The sequence below is a fragment of the Cornus florida genome, unplaced genomic scaffold, assembly GCF_030987335.1.
Source record: "Cornus florida cultivar Cherokee Brave unplaced genomic scaffold, ASM3098733v1 CherokeeBrave_3.0.0_Hap2_Chr11, whole genome shotgun sequence".
NCBI classification, from domain to species: domain Eukaryota; kingdom Viridiplantae; phylum Streptophyta; class Magnoliopsida; order Cornales; family Cornaceae; genus Cornus; species Cornus florida.
Genome location: NW_026775581.1, coordinates 232,258 through 252,436, shown reverse-complemented (window position 1 = coordinate 252,436; position 20,179 = coordinate 232,258). Strand labels below are relative to the sequence as shown.

The following is a 20,179-nucleotide window of genomic DNA, read 5'->3' as shown; positions in this document are numbered from 1 at the left end:
GGTTTAGGTTGTTTTACAGGTAAGGAGACAATGTTTTTGGATGTTCATCATCCTTAGAGGCTCATGAGCCATTTGAAACATTTTTGTATAAGGACATGCACTTGTTTAGCATGCTTTACTTTTGGATTATATATTTTGTATACCATGAATGTATGGTATTTTAGAAGCTAATATGGCTTCCTTCTTGTAATGTGTATCTAAGTACATTTGGAAGTGTTCATTTTGCATGTATGACATGAGGCCAAGGGCCATTAACTTGAAAGGTTACAAATATGTTTTCTTTAAAACTAAAGTGTAAAACGCCCCGAATTTTTTTCTAAATAAAATCCTCAATTTATTCGAATCAAAATACTTCAATTTACACCCAGGATCTCAAAAGAAATAAAATACCCATTTATTGATACAAAATCAATCAAATTTCCTCAAATAAATAAGACAACATCTCAAATTAATTAAATTGATACTAAATCAATTTCCTCAAATAAATGCACAAAAATCTCTAAATAAAATAAATTAATCCCTCAACACCAACTCTTCCACCTAAGCCCACAGCTAAAAATCCTTAAGCATCCTCGGTACCTGAAACTGTAGGGGTGAGACAGTAGAAAAAACCATAACAAGGATTTCAAGAAGTTTCATGCAAAATTAATTTCACAAAATATACATATACATTTAAACAAAAATACGTATATGAAATTTTAGCAAAATAACAATCAATAAAATATTTAAAACAAATCATCCAAGCCATTCAAGGTATGATGATCCCTACCCTGTAAAAGAATTATATTATCACTGGATCATAAACATCACCAAATCCGGCCCTCTGCGTATCATGGTTGTGTGGGTGTGTTTCCTCAATTTCCTTCTCTGTAACTCTCTCCCTCTCTACTCAAATAAAATCTCGGCTCACTCTGTTTTTCCTTTAATTTTTCTCTTCAATTTTTGTATGCTTAGTTAGCACACAAGACACTCAATATATAGGCATTACACCGACAAAGCAAACAATTCACCAAATATCCCAACTCAAAAATTAATACAATGATCAAAATTTCTAGTGGACCCGCCACCACATTATCTTCCTTTTCTCGGCTACCACACCATGCTGCCTCCTTATCTTCATTCTTCATTTTTCCACATACAAAGAACACATTATCACCAAACATAAAATAGATAAAGCCACGTGAAGGACATAAAGCAAAGAACCAATTTGCTAAGAAAAAAATTCGTGGGTCCCGCCATCAAAATCACATTCCCAATTTTCTTTCTTTGCTTTCCATATCTCTATTCTCTCAAGTGTGTCGGCTGGCAATACCCATTTCATCTTCTAATTCATCTGACAAACACAAACAAGACAATCAATCTGTCTCTAAATATTATCACGTGCAAAAAGAGAAAGCCAAATGAATTTGGCCCAAAAAGCTCTTCGTGGGACCTGTGGAATTCATCATTTCCACTTTTCTGCTCATATTTCTCACCATCAGATTGCCAACTAAATTAAACCCACAAAATATCTCGTGTGTCCCGTACCAAAAACCATCATCACACATTCTAATTTTGCTTTTATGTTCCCCCATTTTCGGCACCTGTTCCCTTCTCCATCAAATATGCAATATATATATATATAAAGTAACAAGAAACCAAATTTGCTACTTTTTCCTTCCTTCCACTTTTTATCATCACAATATCAATCTTTCTTTTCTCTAATTCCCACGGCTGGCAGGTGAGTCTTTAGCATGATACACTTTATATATATATATATATATATATATATATATACACACAAATGCACATAACTAAAACTAAACCCATTAATATCCAATTAGTGGACCCCACAAAATATCACCATTTCATTCACCAATTCCATTTTATTTCTTTGCACCCATTTTCGGCTCACTGTGGTATAATAGAATGCTACAATATATATATCATATATATATTCAATTGTAACAAAAAACCAAAATCCAATCAACCCATCAATTATCTCACCTCCAATTTTGGCACCCATGCTTCCCACCTGATGCCTTGTATAACTATAATTATATGGATACAAATGCTACAAAGATTAAATCAACACAAGTTTAATTCTTATAAACTACAATATCATATCCAAAAATCTAATGGGTAAGTCTCCAATAAATAAATAAAAAAATCAATCTCCAATTGATAAGGCTCAAATCATAATTAATCAAATTAATTATGACGACAAAAATTAAACCCATTAAATCTTTTAATTGGGTAAATCTTCAAAATCAAAAATTAAACAATCAATCTTTGACAATTAAATCATGAAATATAATTATAATTTCAACACTAAAAAATTCGGGTTGTTACATAAAGTATTGCCATTGTAGCCTATTTGTGGGAATTTGAGGCTTGGTATGTCAAAACTTGTAAATGTATTGTAATGAGGACATAGGCCATTTTAGCTCATCTAGTTTATCATATTACATACACTTGCATGCTCACTTTGGCAAACAATACCCTTTTTGATGAAACAAAAACTTAAGGTTGCATTTTTTTTAGTTTTTACCCTATTTTGTTCTAGGGGCATTTTAGGTATTTCACAATGTGTTTTTTTCATTTTTGCCCGCTTTACCGAGTAGAAAACTTGATTTCGGGGGGAGGGGGGTTTCGTCTTTGTGTTTTTCCAGAAAATGTCATCTTGGCCCTCAAAATTCTAATTTTTGCCAAAAAACCCCTGCTGCCAGGTTTTTGTTGAACTTAGTGTTTTTTGCTTCGTAACCAGTTACATGAGCGTGGGCAGAATGCATGACTTCTAGTGTTGGCCTCCTAATCGGTTAGGAAAGCTTGGTAACCGGTTAGATGACCTAGGGTTGACAATTTTGACCTTTTTACCCTTCTTTCTTCCGTTAGACATATCTTCTTTATCCGGACTCCGAATCAAGTGATTCTTAAGTCTAAATTCATTAATTTTTTGTTGTCTTTCCAATGGTGTGCTCAGTAGTATCTACTTTTACCTTGGAAATTACTATTTTTCCCCTAGGTTCCTTTTTGTCCGTTTTCGAAACGTCACCTCCGCATTTATTTTCTTTAGGTTCCATGACCTCACTGAGGACACATTGGTGTCTTAGAAATGCATTGCATCTCTAGAGACCTTTGATTCACCTTTTGCTTTCGCATTTTGGATCTGTTATTGGGTCATCTTTTGGTCATCACTGACACACCGGGTTCACAAAACTTGGGCCGTCACACTCTATCATTTTTTAAAGCAAGCTCTCTTGCTTAGTTACTTACTGGAACTTAATTTTTAGCACGATTTTGATATTTTTTGAGATTTCAGGACTGTCTTAGGTTGGTAAATGGGATTCTAAATTATTTTCATGACATATTAGGATCCCGTGATGCATAATCTTTATCTATATGCTATTGATTTGAACAGTATGGAAGTTTAGATAAGTTTGCATGCTGTTGTGGACATAGAGGATTAAATTGCTTAATATTATTTCAGCGATTTAAATAACTGTGACATGATTTCTAAATCTTGAATTGGATGTATAATATGATCTTATATATATCAGATTTTTATTATGCGTAAGCTTTGGATTTTAATTGATGAAACATTTATATTTGTTTATCAATTAATGGAGTTTGTGGATTGTATGCACCGGTATCGGACGGTGGCATACTAGGGATGGATTAGTTCAAAACACTGAGTCCTACCCCTTCTGAAATAACAAATGGATTAACTATAAAAGTTAAGTCCTACTTGTACTTTATGTAAGGTCAATAAACAGTTGAATGACATACCTTTGTTTGGATGGACTTTTATATATATATAATTATGATACCGAGATATGAGCTTGAGTCTCAGGATTACAGTTAGGGTGCATATATCGCCGAGGATGGATAACTGGACATAGTAGATACTTGGTCCCCTGGTAGGTCTAGGTATACATGCCCACGTTATGTGCGATTTGTTCTACTCAGGCTAAGACAGACCTATGGGCTAGTGAGCGTCCTATAGTGTGTATTTATACATATATGGACTATTTTAGTTATTGCTGAGTTATCTAGGATGTATCTGCGTATCGGGTCTCTGTTTCGATTGTAGTTAGAATAGAACTTGTTTGTGGGCCTGACCCACTATCATTTTTCTCAGGTGTTCGACAGTTCTATCCGTAAAGCTTGATCGTGCTAAGCAAAGATAGTCACTCATTCCTCCGACTACGTAGGATTCTTACTTATGTTTTAGATTTGGATTTTATTTTTAATAATTTATTTTCCAATTGGGATTTTATTTAGGGGTCCACTAGATGGATTCCCGAATTGTTGTCTTGGAGATTTTGGATTATCGGATTATTATAATTATTTAATTTTGAGGATTTAATATTTAGTAATCTTTCAGCTTTATTATTTATTTCTTAATTCTTTTGTCATCTATGTTCATTTAAGTATTAATTGTTTGGTATCCCTCGGATCTGTGCTCGGACTTGATCACCCGTAGCTCTAGAATCGAGTGTTATCACAAACCTCATACTATGGTCAATTATCACAACCTTGGGATTTCAATATTATGTATCATATGGAATTAAATTCAATAACATTCATTTAATTCAGATTTAAAGAAAGATAGTTCATGAATTTCAATTAATAATGACCTATCTTCGGTTGGCACGAATTATCTACTTACCTACTTATAACTAATGTTTCATAGGCATAGACTATGAAAATATTCATTCATAAAATACGTTTGAACACCATTGCATGATCTCTATTCTTATTGTCCAAGAAGCCCTTATGCCGCCATCTTGTACATTAATAATAGGTTGAGTATAATTTAAAAATAATTAAATCTAAGACGTGGTCTTAATCATTCAAAAACTACATACTTCATTAAAACCCAATTGATCTAAGTTAATTGCTCAAAATCATGCAATCAAAATACATAAATAATGAAAATCCCAAAGTATAGAACAATCAAACCATAATAATCAAATTCGGGTTACATCAATGCCCTAAGATGAAGTTTTGCTACTCATGGAGAGGAATGATGTCTTCATTGATGTTGTAGAAGTCATCTCCATGGACCACCAAAAACTCATTTGGATCTTCTTCTTCAAAACCCTAAAAGCCGCCACCAAAATGAGAGAAAAATGAGGGTGAATCGAGAGACTTCTTTTGTGGCTTTGTGCCTCCTTTTATAGTAAAATTGACTTCTAATAAGGCTTAGATGGGCTTTAAGTCTTCTGGGGTCATCTGGCATTGTCTGGGATGAATATTAACAATTAAAATAAATCTCACAACTTTAAATTTTGACTTAACAACATGGCTCAAGCCGAGAAGCTTCGGCTCGAGCTATTTAGTACTTCGGCTCAAGCTATTTGGCCTCAGCTCGAGCCATATTTTCCGAAGCATCTTTTTCATCAACACTTAGAGTACTTTTGGGAATTTTCTTCATAGTGCTCGATCACCTTGACTTGGTGCTTGATCCTTGGAGTTCCAGCTCGAGCTATTTGGTCTCAGCTCAAGCTATTTGGAACTTCGGCTCGAACTATTTTTGTCAACAACTTGTTCTAAAGTTGTAACGCAATTTTGGCATATTTGAAGTGTAAATCTCGAAATCACTATTAGAGGTAAAAACATTGGGCGTCGAGTCTTCTTTCCATAGATGCTTAGTTTGCCCAATTTGGAGTTTTGAGTAAAAAGTTATGCCTAAAATACTGAAGCAGGTCTAAAATTTCCATCACTGCTCGAGCTTTGGGAGCAAAATTTGGCCGAAATCACCATTTTGACTCCAAGCTTGCTTCAGATGATCGACAACGACTCTGTAAGCTTCGATATCAATATTTTCATCATAAAATCACAGTTTTAACCGTTTCTTTGGTAAAGTACCTACAAACACGAAATAAACATAAATCAGTCTAAAACTGGATAGAAGTATTACTTAAGGTCTTAACATACGTATATTTAGGGGCTCGAATATGTAATATTCAACCCTTATCACAGGGGTGTATGCTGGGGTGCTAGGGTGGACACTCAAGTGTACGCTGAGGAGGACGTTGACGCTGGAGTGCATGCTATGGTGCTATGGTGGACACAAGTTGCACGTTGGGGTGCACTTGGCTGCACTTGTATGCATCTTGGTGTGGCTCCGGTGTGTACCTCGGGGGTGGGACAAGGTCATTGACCTGCAAATTAGGGGTAGGACACTTGTGTGTGCATATCTGTGCTCCCCATGCTATGAGCGAACCTCTGTAGGACTCAGGTTAGTTGAATGAATGGGGTGGGCGCTAGAGTGATGGAGTGTACGTTGGGGTACGCTTAGCTGCACGCTGTGTACATGTCGGTGTGGCTCTAGTGTGTACCTCGGGGGTGGTACACCTTTATGGTAATGCATGCAAGTTGGGGGTAGGACACTTGTGTGTGTGCTTCTTTGTGTTCCTGTAATACCCCCAATTTTAAAAGGATAGTCTCGGTATTTATTTAATTATTTTATCGTATTTTAATTGAATTACTTGATTATTTTGATTTCATGGCCATTTGTAAATATGTTTTTATTTGAATTAATTGTTTTATTAATTAAATATTTAATTGTTGTATTAATGGTATGTTTTAAATGTTGTATTAATTAAATGTTTAATTGTTGTATTATTTTTATTTGAATTAACTGTTATATTAATTTTACGGTTTATAAGTTATATGTTTAAATGTTATTATTAATTAAGTGTTTTAAGTTATATGTTCTAAGTTATATTATTTAAGTGTTTAATGGTTGTTATATTAATTAGATGTTTAATTGTTGTATTAATGGTATGTTTTAAATGTTATATTAATTAAATGTTAAATTGTTGTATTATTTTTATTTGAATTAACTATTGTATTAATTTTATGGTTTATAAGTTATATGTTTAAATGTTGTTATTAATTAAGTGTTTTAAGTTATATGTTTAAAAGTTATATTATTTAAGTGTTTAATGGTTGTTTTAATTGTATGTTTAAATACTTTATTAATTAAGTGTTTAATAGTTATTTTAATTGTATGTTTAAATACTTTATTAATTAAGTGTTTAATGGTTATTTTAATTGTATGATTATTAGGAGTATTTAATTTAATTAAATACTATTAGTCGGTGGATTCATATATGTATTTAATTATATATATATATATATATATAATATAATATTATTTAAACTAAATTACGTATTTAATTTAAAGTAATTAGAATTGGGAAGGGAAAATAATTATAAGATATTAGTATATTTATATAAGTTGTATGTCTGTGAAAGGGTTGAAAATCCTATTCACGCAGACACTAAGGGAGGTAGAAAAATAGAGGGGTTTGAGAGAGAAGAAAGGAATGAAGAGATTTAGGGCTTTAAATCAAAAAAAAATCCAAAGGCAAGTTCTATTTCTTCTCTTCCTCTTTGACTTGTGTTCTATACAGACTTAGATCAATTCCAGGAGACTTAATTAGATTAAAACAAACTTTTTACATGTTTAAAGTCTGAAGGTACAATGTAAATATGTATGTAATGGGTTTGTATATTCTTTTATAATTTGATAAATTGATGTAGGATTTGTGTTCTAGATTATTTGAAATATGTTCATATGATGTATATTGGGTATTGGGACATTTTGGGAAGAGGAATCAGAACTTTGAATCTCCAACAATGGAGGTTTGAAGAACTCGTAGAAGAAGACGATGTGCAATGCCGTTTTGGCCGATCGAAGGACAGGTTCAGTCAACCGACATGTCGTAGGATTTGGGAATTCTTAATGTTATTTATACTGTTCATGTTAATAGTTGTTTGGATTTGTTTTAATTATTTTAAATTGTTAAAATAAATTCATGGAGGTTATGGAATGCATAATTATAATTATTATGCTAAGATATTAAACAATATGGAATTTTAAATGGAGTTGCATGTTGTTAATGGAGAGTATTATTGGTTAGATTTAATTTAGCAATTTAATGTGGTGTATATATGATTTAATCATGTAGTTGTAGTATATTATGATCATATATATGACTGATTTATATTATGCTCATCTCTGGATTTAATTGATGTGATATTATATTTATTTTCATCAATTGTGGATTGTGTGATGAAATGCACCAGTATGGGATGGTGGCATTATAGGAATGGATTAACTTATCAGTTAAGTCCTACCTATTTTGTATAAGGGAATTATTAACTAAAATGTTAAGTCCTACTTATATTCAAGTCAGGCCAACGGAACAAGTTGAATGACTTATAGAGGATTAATTATAGTTGGATATGATGGATTTTATATATATAATTAGGGTGCCATGATATGAGCTTGAGTCTCAGGATCAGTGGTTAGGGCACGTATATCGCCAGGGATGTGTAGCTAGATATAGTGTAGTTGTGTGCCCTTGTAGGTATAGGTACTCATGCCCACTATATGTGCGTTTTGCGTGATACCTACTATTCAGGTTGAGGCAACCCTATAGTCTAGTGAGGTTCCTTTAGTGTGTATTTATATATATGTACGGACTACTAGTTACTGTTGGATTGACTAGGATGTATACGTGTATCGGGTCTCTATTTGGGATGTAGTAGATTAGAACTTGTTTGTGGGCCTGACCCACTATTATTTTTTTCAGGTGTTCGACAGTTCCAGTTTCAGAGGTTGTTTTTGCTGAGCAGAGACAATCTATCATCACTCTTCCGATTTGACATAGGAGTCTTCCTTATGTTTTAGTTTGGATTTCATTTTTATTTCAGTATTTAATTTCAGTTGTTTATGGTTAGGGGTCCACATAATGGATTCCTGAGTTGTAATAATATCAGATATTTTTTGGATATTGTCATTTGGAGGATTATTTAATAAGTCTTTTAAAAAGTTATGATTATTATTATTATTATTTTTTCATTTCCTTTTATTTATTTATTCTTTATCCTTCTTGTACTCTATGCTTGTTTATGTACTTAATTGTTTGGTATCCCTCGGATCTGTGCTCGGACTTGATCACCCGTGGCTCTAGAGTTGAGGGGTATCATAGTTCCCCATTGTATGAGCTAACCTTTGTCGGAGCTGGGTTAGTTGAATGAATGATGGAGGGGGGAGGGACGAATCGGAGCGACGAATGGCTGAATCTCAGTGGATCGTGGCAGTAAGACCACTCTGCCACTTATAATACATTATCGCGTATTTAAGTCGTCTGCAAAAGATTCTACCTGCCGCTCGATAGGAATTTGTAATACCCCTAATTTTAAAAAGATAGTCTCAGTATTTTTTTTTTTAAAGTTTTAAATTGCATTTTTATTATTTATTTGATTATTTAATTTCGTGTTTATTTATTTATGTGCTTTTATTTGAATTAATTGTTGTATTGATTTTATGGTTTATAAGTTGTATGTTTAAATGTGATATTAATTAAGTGTTTAATGGTTATAAGTTGTATGTTTAAATATTATATTAATTAAGTGTTTAATGGTTGTATTAATTGTATGTTTAAATGTTATATTAATTAAGTGTTTAATGGTTATAAGTTGTATGTTTAAATGTTATATTAATTAAGTGTTTAATGGTTGTATTAATTGTATGTTTTAATGTTATATTAATTAAGTATTTAATGGTTGTATTAATGGTATATTTAAATGTTACATTAATTATGTGTTTATTAAGGGTATTTAATTTAATTAAATACTATTAGTCAGTAGATTCATATATGTATATAATTCTATATATATATATATATATATATATAATATTATTTAAACTAAATTACGTATTATCATATTTAGGTCTATATGTATATATAGTATATTTATTTTCCTTTTTCATTTAATTAATTTAAAGTAATTAGAATTGGGAAGGGAAAAGGATTATAAGATATTAGTGTATATATATAAGTTGTATGTCTGTGAAAGGGTTGAAAACCCTATTCACGCAAACACTAAGGGAGGTAGGAAAACAGAGAGTTTAAGAGAGAAGAAAGAGAAGTTTGACAAGAAAGAAGGGCTGAACAAAAGAGGGATCTAAGGGGCTATTCTTAGGCTATACTAGGAGCAGCAGAAGGTCGCCAAGGCAACCAAAGGGGTCACCAGATTTAGAAAAGAAAGGAAAGAAGAGATTTGGGGTTTTAAATCTAAAAATCCAAAGGTAAGTTCTATTTTTTCTCTTCCTCTTTGACTTGTGTTCTATACAGACTTAGATCAATTCTAGGAGAATTAATTGGATTAAAACAAACTTTTTACATGTTTAAAGTCTGAAGTTACAATGTAAATATGTATGTAACGGGTTTGTATATTTTTTTTATGTTTTGATAAATTGATGTATGATTTGTGATCTGGATTGTTTAAAATATGTTCATATGATGTATATTGGGTATTCGGACATTCTGGGAAGAGGAATCCGAGCTTTGAAACTCCAACAATAGAGGTTTGAAGAAGAACCCGTAGAAGAAGACGATGAGCAGTGCCGTTTTGGCCGACTGAAGAATGGGTTTCGGTCGACCGAAGAAGGGGTTTCGGCCGACCGAAGGAAGGATTCGGTTGACAAATATGTCGTAGGATTTGGGGATTCTTACTGTTCTTTATACTGTTCATGTTAATAGTTGTTTGGATTTGTTTTAATTATTTTAAATTGTTAAAATAAATTCATGGAGGTTATAGAATGCATGATTATAATTAATATGTTAAGGTATTGAACAATATTGAATTTTAAATGGTGTTGCATGTTGTTAATGGAGAGTTTAATTGCTTAAATTTAATTTAGCAATTTAATGTGGTGTATATATGATTTAATCATATAGTGGTAGCATATTATGATCATATACATGACCAATTTATATTATGTTCATCTCTGGATTTAAATTGATGTAATATTATATTCATTTTCATCAATTGTGGATTGTGTGACGTAATGCACCAGTATGGGATGGTGGCATTCTAGGGATAGATTAACTTATCAGTTAAGTCCTACATATTTTGTATAAGAGAATGATTAACTAAAATGTTAAAACCTCCTTATATTCAAGTCAGGTCAGCTGAACAAGTTGAATAACTTATAGAGGATTACTTGTAGATGATTACTTTATACTGGATAGGACGGTTATTGGATTATATATATATAATTATGTGCCATGATATGAGCTTGAGTTTCAGGATCAGTGGTTAGGATGCGTATATCGTCAGGGATGTGTAGCTAGATATAGTGTAGTTGTGTACCCTGGTAGATTTAGGTACTCATGCCCACTATATGTGCGTTTTTGCATGTTATCTACTATTCAGGTTGAGACAATCCTATAGTCTAGTGAGGTTCCTTTAGTGTGTGTGTATATATACATATACAGACTATATAGTTACTGTTGGATTGACTATGATGTATAGTTTATTGGAGAGTTTTCTCGTCCTAGTTATGACTAGGCGTGGTTTTGAGCAATCGTAGTTTCGATGATTGGTTGTGAATTGAAATTGAGGAATTTTAATTTAGCTTGGTGTTGCCAAGCACGGTTTTGAGAGATTCATTTTGTAACCTTGGTTGTTGGTATTTTGATGTGTGTGCCACTTAGTGGATTTGTATTTTGAGGATTTAGTTATCCGTGATAGGGATGTGGATCTGATGTTTGATCATGGTGATTGGTCTTGTAGTTGATCTATTTCAGGGAGAAATATAGGACTTTCGATGAAATGTCTTGTGGTGAGGTTTGTTTTGATTTATTGAGGTTTTGATTTGCTTTTCAGGTTTTGAATTCTCGATTGATGTTGTTGGTAGTAGCATTTTGAGACAATAGAGATATTGGTTTTGCTGTATTGAGGATTTGGGGCCTTAAGCATAATGGTGCCTATGACATTGTTGTCAGAGTTTTGGGATTGGGCAAGATGGTCCAGCCGGACATCCTTGGACCATATCTCAACCCTCACGAAATGTTAGTCTCCGTAGTGCTTTTGGTAATGATCATTTATGACATTAATGTCATTTGTATCGAGAGTTTCATAGGTAGACCTAGTGGGGGGCAGGTTATGAACTAATGCCTTATTCTGTCATGCTACCGTACAAAGTTGTGAGTTGTGGGCGAGTGCTAGTTGCCGTCGATGCTACCTTACTGACGAGTAAGTGTGGGCAGGCACTAGGTACTGTCATTGCTACCATACATTTGAGTATGCCGTAGGCGGGTTTTGGTCGCTATTAATACTGCCATGTCGTCTTTATTCGGTACCTTGATTCGATATGTGGTTATCTTGGAGTTTTTTTGGTGGTTGTTTTTGGTTCCTTATGATGGTTTGTCAGGAGGGACGCTTACGGTTGTTGTTTTCCATTCTTTGTCCGACCTTGGGTTCTGTGTGTGAGTTCAGACTTGTCGTGTGGCCATGTGGTCACTTTTCCTTTGAGAGATTGTCTTGTCATGAGCACGTGGGTACAGATGACACTGGTTTGTGTGTTCCTTTCAACTTTGAGGTCGCTGGTGTGGCGTGTTGTGAGGGGTACTCGAAGATGTACTCCGTAGTTATCCTGGTTTCACCTTTTGTTTTGTTTGGGGTTGGATTTCGGGGACGAAATCCCTTTAAGATGGGAAGGTTGTAATGACCCGGTTATTTTCATTCCTTTCCGTTTCTCAAATTTTCACGGATATTTTTTTTCCGTTGATCATTTCTCTTCTGAGTTCAGTTCCTCGTCGCTTAGTGTCGTCTCGAGTGCTCTGGAGTGATTTCTAAGACTCTTTTCTTTGGAATGACAACTTCCTTTGAGGACCGAGTCATTTCTACATTTTTCGTTTTTCGACACTATTCACTTTTTGTCTTTTTCCCTATTTCGTCTTTTTCTCTATTTTGTCTTTTTCCCGTTTGTCACCTTGTTGGCATAACCACACTTCTTGCGTTTGGAGTTGGGTTTTAACTTCACGTATCTTCATTCTCAGTGGTTTCCATGAAATACGTATCTTTACTTTTGCAAGAAAGACTCTAATTACTCCCGGTGTCCATAGGGGCATGGATGCAAAGTTCTTTGGGAATCTTTTCTCTTCTTGGGGTGTTTTTCATAAATATATTTTGAAGATATTTTATTTCAGGTGTTTTTAAGAAAATATTTTTTGAAGATATTTTCATTCTGGGCAATTAGTGCAGTTTTCACTTTTTGGAGGGGCTATTGTGCAATTAACGAAAGTTATTACTAAATGTCTTCTTTTTTAGACTGGATCCTCGTAAGGGATTCATTTTCACTTTTCATCGGGTCATATACTCTTAGAATTCCCTTCTAGTCGATGTTTTCCAGTTTCAGGGTTTCTGGCCCCAGTTAGCGCTAAACTTGTTTGAGACATAACTTTCTGCTCGGGACTCAGATTTTGATGCCATTTCTTCCGTTATTCATATTTTCTTATTTTGAATATTTTTCATTCACGGAGTTTTTCCGTTTGAGTGCGTCTGCTCAAATTTCATTTTTCCGGACCCGGCGGGGTCCTTTCGGGACACTTTTAGGGTTTTTCTATAAATAGGAGCACTTAAGAGAAAATATGAGATTTCTCTCTCTCTCTCCTCTCTTCTGGCCGGAATCCATGGCAGCCATGGCTGCCATCTTCTCTCTCCTCTTTTGGTTCACTTTTCCTTGATGAAAAGTCTTCAGCCTTAATGTTTATTATTCCCCTCGACGTGCTCTATCATTCCCCCTTATTAGAATTCGTTTCCGACCATTTCTTGGGTTCAGGTTTGAAGCCATGTTGTGATTTTGATGGGGCTTCCTTGGGGGTTATGTTCACGGTGTTGTCCCCGACAAAACCTAGAAGTTTTGTCGGATTCAGAGCACATTCATTTTGGTGGGGATTTGAGAATTCATCTCAAATTGAGGTAGGGAATGTTTTAGGATTATTTGTGTGTTGTATTATATGTTTCCCATGATTATACAACCTATATGTATGCCTTGAATCAAATCTAGAAAGTTAGTAATATTTAATTCTTTGTATAAGATTAAATTTTCATGATGATGTATAACTTTAATTTGAATTGTGGCATACTAGAAAGCTTAGTTTTAATATGTTTGTTAACATATATTTAATCGGGATTATTTGAATAAAAGTTGCATCTTATATTTAATACTTTTCTTTGTGAAAGATTAATTCCCATGGCCATACTTTACATGAAATGAACTTGTGTTATGCTTTTAAATTAAGTCTTGGCATGTTCTTTAACATACTTTAATTTGAGAGCATTTGGTTGAGTTTGAAATTCTAGAGACTTTAATTAAATGAATTAATTAAAATCTATTTTGTGGTTTCATTGGCCTAATTAAGCTTTTAAATGCATATATGTAATGACCATGATTTGTCCTTTAACATATATTAAATTGAGGCCATTTGGAAATGATGTGAAATCTAAAGAGTTTAATTATTTTGGTTTAATTAAATTCTATTTTGTTTATCCATGGATTTAATCATGTTTTAGAAGTTGCTTCTATGTTGAGATCATGGATTTGAACTTGTTGAGTATTCACTTGATTATGTTTTAAGCATTGAGTACCTTGTTGTTAAATTTATATTCATGAGAACTTGTTTCCAATATTAAATATATGATTGACTTGTGTAATGAATTGTGCACTTTGTGTTGACATTATGTATGCCATTTTAGAATTTGAATCCTAAGACATGGATTGTGTGGTTTCAACCTACTTGTGTATGGAAGGTGATTTCGTGCATTATATAAATTAAGTATGAGTTGTGAACTTATTTGGTATATTTTGGATTCTCTTGGGACATTGTTGTTACATGTGACATGGCTAGAGTTTGGCTCTAGTGCGGGAGGTATGAGTTCTCCCCAATTGAGATAGTGCGCACTTAGGGTGGTCTTCCCTGCGGGTTAGTGCCCAGAATAATCATTGAGGTCTGGGCAGAATTCCGAGCGTGATGTCCAAGTCTTCCGCTACTTGTTTTCACATTCAATTCCAAGTTAACAATCATGTTTATATTGTGACTTGTGGTTTTGGCTATTAGCGATTTTGATGTTGTTAAGTACATCTATGTTTATGGTTTTTATGAATCATTTTGATGTTGTTAAGTACATCTATGTTTTATGATTTTAGTGAATCATTATGAGCTTTGCTGTTGTTAAGTACATTATGCTTATATGTTCAAATGTGGTTTAGGAATGATCCTATAGTTTCATTTGGAAAATAGACGTTAGGTGGCATGACCCACTTTGGTTATTCTAGCATTTTAGATTTCAAGTTGATAACTTTGAAAATCTATATATTGTTTCTTTGTATAACATGTTCTTATGTTATCGAATTGCATGGATGATATGTTTTATGCTAGAAATGGTCTTAGGTAGCTTAGGATGCTCCCTGAGTCTCACCTTTGACATAAACATTAGGTGGAATGAACCACAATGGTTAAATCATGCAAACTTGTAAAACTTTAGGTCGATGCATGCTCATTTCCTACGAGTAGCTTTATGTTGCTCGCCCCAAAGTTACTGAGGCATATTTCAGGTACAGGATTCAAGATATGGAGATTGGCATTTATCTTTAATGGTTTGGAGATTTGAAGTTTCTTTCAAAGCATTCTTGTTCACATACAAGTGTTAGCATGTTTAAGTCTTACTTTTACTGTTGTAACACTTAGATAGGTTCAATATGCTATTTTTGTCTTATCTCATGTAAAGTGTACTTAGATACACTATTTGGAACCTATTTGATGTGTATGATATGATGCCAAGGGCCATAAACTCTAAGGATTTAAGTGTATGCATTTAAGTATCATGTTTTGTTTTGAAATGTATTCTTTTCTAATCTTGAGGTTTGGCATGTCAAATTTTGTAAACATCATGTAATGAGGCTATGGGCCATTGTAATACATTTCAATATGTAAAGTACACTTGCGAGCATGCTTATATAGCACATTCATGTTGGGGTTTGAGACTTGGGTGAAGTCTCAACAATTCTTGATCATAGCAGGTCTTATAGCAGGTTTACGTGGTGTTTCGGTCATCCGAAACTTCATTTCGATCTACCGATGGCATTTGGAATCATCAAGGCACAGTAAAAACCCATTTCCAATAGCCATTTCTACTGTTACGGGCCATTTCGGTTGACCGATGGTTCATTTTGTTCTACCGAAGTAACCACACCTCAAAAACATGTTTTCAGCATAAATTTTGTTCATTTCAGTCGTCCGATGGCTCATTTCGGTCAACCAAAATAGGGAGATCCCGAGCACAACTTCAGTTCAGTTTCAGCATCGTTCTTCCGACTTCAAATGGTCATAACTCCTTCGTTTTAAATCCAAATAGGGTGATTCGTGAGCCTAAATTCATGGATTTTGAGTTAACTTTCCAATGGTACCAATGACATTCTCAGATTCTAGTCACAGTGGGAGTTATTCATGTTTTAGTGAAGTAGTGTCAGTTTTCACTTCAACCGGGAAGGGGCATTTTGTGGGATTCTTGTCCAATATTCTTAAAACCTCTTGGAATGTTGTGAAATGATTAGATTAGATTTTTTTACCTTGTTTGACTTGTTTAGAGTTAAGTTTCTCCTTTTAATGGTGAGTTAACCATTTTGCCCCTTGGTTCACGGTTTTTGGCCGTTTTGACCTTTGTTTCTGCTTTCGTCCTCTTTGAGCTTCGTGGCTTCATGGAAGGTCACATTGGTGTCTTAGAGATGGTTTATATCTCTAAAGACTTTGGTTTCATCTTTTGCTTCCGCATTTCGGATCCGTTACCGGGTCAACTTTCGGTTCATCACTAACGCACCAGGTTGAAAAACTTGGGCCGTCACAAGTGGTATCAGAGCTCTTTGGTTTGAATACCTTGGACGACGTGTTTTGGGTGTATATCATGCTTTTGTTGCCATGCTCTATGTGTTTATATGCTTCATGATAACATGTTTTGGTTTGATAACATATTTATGTGCTTACGTGCTGTATGTGGTATGCTATCTGTTTAGCTTGTTTTAATTCTAATGTAAAGAGCATGACATGTGACATACACTCGATTAGAATTGTATATGCATAACTATGTTGCATATTTGGCATGACACGGGATTGGTCATTGAGGCACGAGTTGAGGTTGATGGTAATTGTAGTCACAGTCTGGTGGTGGTTTAGGTTGTTGTCGACCTAGCATTGTTTTTGAGGTAGGTGGAGGGACACCTTTCGTTTAGACTCTCATGAGGTGAGTCATTTGGCATTGCTATAGCGCTGGATTTATTGGTTTTGGGCCATTATGAGGTTATGGACCTCTTAGGATCCTTGATTGTTTAGGATGATTCCTCTGGAACTTGCGTTTTTCATGGGCGGGTGCATGGCACTGTCATGCTACCATACTGGCTAGCTTCAAGTGCAATTCGGATGGAATCAATGTTGGTTTTGTTTTGTTAGGCGTTGCCCTTTGATCGATGATGATGATGGTTATTTTGGGGATCAGTTGTAGTGATTGATTGGGTTATTGTTAGTATGGCTATAGTTGCCATTTTCTTGGAGTTCTCCTTGCGTGATGATGTTTTTGGGATCAAGTCGATTGATTGATGCTTCGGGTAGAGAGAGCATTGCATTGTTAGTGTCACTTGTAGTGTCACCTTTAGATTTAGAGATGGATTGTTAGAGTCTTACCGTTATGGTAAGGGCTCACGTTTGTTTAAAAGCAGGTTGTTATTGCATTCATTTTTGGAGTCAGTTTATGGTTAGGATTGGTCCTTCCTTTTACCTAGACACTCTAGGACACGATGTCCATAGGGTTCATTGTTGCATCATTTTTTTTTTATCTTCTGCAGTTTCATTTACTACCATATTAATAGTATGATTTATGATATTGTGATGCATGAGTAGGTGGAGGTCTATCCACATTTGCCTTCTTGTTGTGTGGCAATATCATGCCTTTCTTATATGCTTAGAGATGCCATGTTGTTACTGCACTTCAATGACATACTTTTGTGTTTATGTGGAGACGTGCAGCATGTACTTTTGATTTTTATCTATGTGAGCAAATTTTTTTTTTGGTAGTTGTATTCCTTGTCATATGCATGACTTCCAAGTTTGGTTTTCCCATTCGTTTCACTCGGTCGCACATAATGTGTATGCGGGTTTCCACAATGGTTTTGTGTTGGTTCGTGTTAGGGACTTCACAAGGAGTGAGTCTCTTCCCTCCGTTGCGTTGTGCACTATTTTGGGGTTGGTTGGTCCATGAGGATCATTGTTGTTGTCTGGAGTCCTTGGTGAGGATTTGATGGATTTTGGCCGACTTACTTCCATGTAGGGGGTGAAGTCTTTGATCTTGTTGTCTTTCATTTCAGAGCTAGAGTTGTGGTGTTATCCTTTTTAGGACTGGTGGTTCTCTTTCTTTCGTGTCTTCCCTTGGGGAGTTTCTGCCGTGGTTGTTGACGGTTGTGGTGCTTAGAGTGAGTTGATTGGTGTGGGATCATTTTAGGGGGACTTGTATCCATACCATTGAGGATTTGTTTGATTCGAGAGGTGAGCTCGATGCTCTTTTGATAATGTCTTTTGGAGACTTGTTCCAGTTTTGGAGGCCTGGATGTGGTTGACTCTTAAGAGAAGTTTTGGAGGATCATTGTTGGATGTGGTTTATTAAGGAGTTTTCGCGTCCTAGTTATGACTAGGCGTGGTTTTGAGGAATCGTAGTTCCGATGATTGGTTGTGAATTGAAATTGAGGAATTTTGATTTAGCTTGGTGTTGCCAAGCACAGTTTTGAGAGATTCATTTTGTGACCTTGGTTGTTGGTATTTTGATGTGTGTGCCACTTGGTGGATTTATATTTTGAGGATTTAGTTATCCGTGATAGGGATGTGGATTAGATGTTTGATCATGGTGAGGACTTTCAATGAAATATCTTGTGGTGAGGTTCGTTTTGATTTTTGGAGGTTTTGATTTGCTTTTCAGGTTTTAGATTCTCGATTGATGTTGTTGGTAATAGCATTTTGAGACATTAGAGATGTTGGTTTTGCTGTATTAAGGATTTGGGGCCTTAAGCATAATGGTGCCTATAACATTGTTGTTAGAGTTTTTGGATTGGCTAAGATGGTCTGGCCGGACATCCTTGGACCATATCTCAACTCTCACGAAATGTTGGTCTCCGTAGTGCTTTTGGTAATTGTGACGGCCCAAGTTTTTCAACCTGGTGCGTCAGTGATGAACCGAAAGTGATCCGATAATGAATCCGAATTGCAGAAGCTAAAGGTAAACCAAGGTCTCTAGAGATAAAAATCACTCCTAAGACACAAATGTAACCCTCCATGAAGTCACAGAGCTTAAAGAGGACAAACACGGAAACAAAGGTAAAAAATGACAAAATTTGCTATCCAAAGGGGTAAAAAGGTCAATTCACTATTAAAAGGAGAAACTAGACTCTAAACAAGTCAAACAAGGTTAATGCAACCTAATTAAATCATTTTGAAACATTCTAAGAGGTTCCATAGACTTTGGCTAAGAATCCCACAAAATGTCTCGTCTCGGTTGAAGTGAAAACTGACACTGCTTCACTAAAACATACATAACTTCCACTGTGTTTGGAATTTGAGAATGGTATTGGTACCATTGGAAATCTGACTCAAAATCCTTGAGTTTAGGCTCAAGAATCACCCCACTTGGATTAGAAATGAAGAAGTTATGACCCGTTGAAGTTGGATGATCAGTGCTGAAACTCAACAGAAGCAAAGCTCAAGTTCTAGCTATTTCGGTCGACCGAAATGAAGTTTTGGATGACCGAAATGGACATGCTGAGACCTGAAATCATGAAGAAAAGATGCAATTCATTTTGGAAGACCGAAATAAGGGTTCGGTCGACCGAAATGAGCTTTGAACTGTTGATTTAGCTACTGGAATGTGATGTAACTGTTCAAATGCAAAACCATTTGACATCCATTTCGGTCGACCGAAACACCTCGAAAACCTGCTGCTGAACCTACTATGAGCCTAAGGTGTTAAGGTACAACCTCAACTTTGAATCCCATGATACTTTAATTCAAAATGGATGTGTAAAACTAATTTTTCATGAGTTTTGAGAATGTAAACATGTCAACAAGTTTGATATGAGTAAATGAATGTAAAATAATGGCCCATGGCCTCATACACATCATTTACAAGATTTTGACTTCTCAAACCTCAAAATTTGATTAAAAGACATTTGAAGCAAAACTTTGTTACCAAAAGTGTCTAAGTACAAAAGTAGACATGCTTGGCCCTTGGCCTTTTTACATACATGTTTCTAATATCAAAAGCAAATGTTTGAGTGTCATTACATATCAAG

At 34.9% G+C, this 20,179-nt stretch overlaps 1 long non-coding RNA gene across 1 annotated transcript; it reads right to left on the bottom strand.

The window, feature by feature from the left end:
• Window positions 1-372: 372 nt before the first annotated feature.
• Window positions 373-1,120, bottom strand: LOC132285194 (uncharacterized). The gene is made up of 2 exons (XR_009472469.1): window positions 770-1,120; window positions 373-579 (listed from the first exon to the last, which is right to left on the bottom strand). It is a non-coding gene; the product is annotated as an uncharacterized LOC132285194 (long non-coding RNA).
• Between the last annotated feature and the right edge of the window lie 19,059 nt (window positions 1,121-20,179).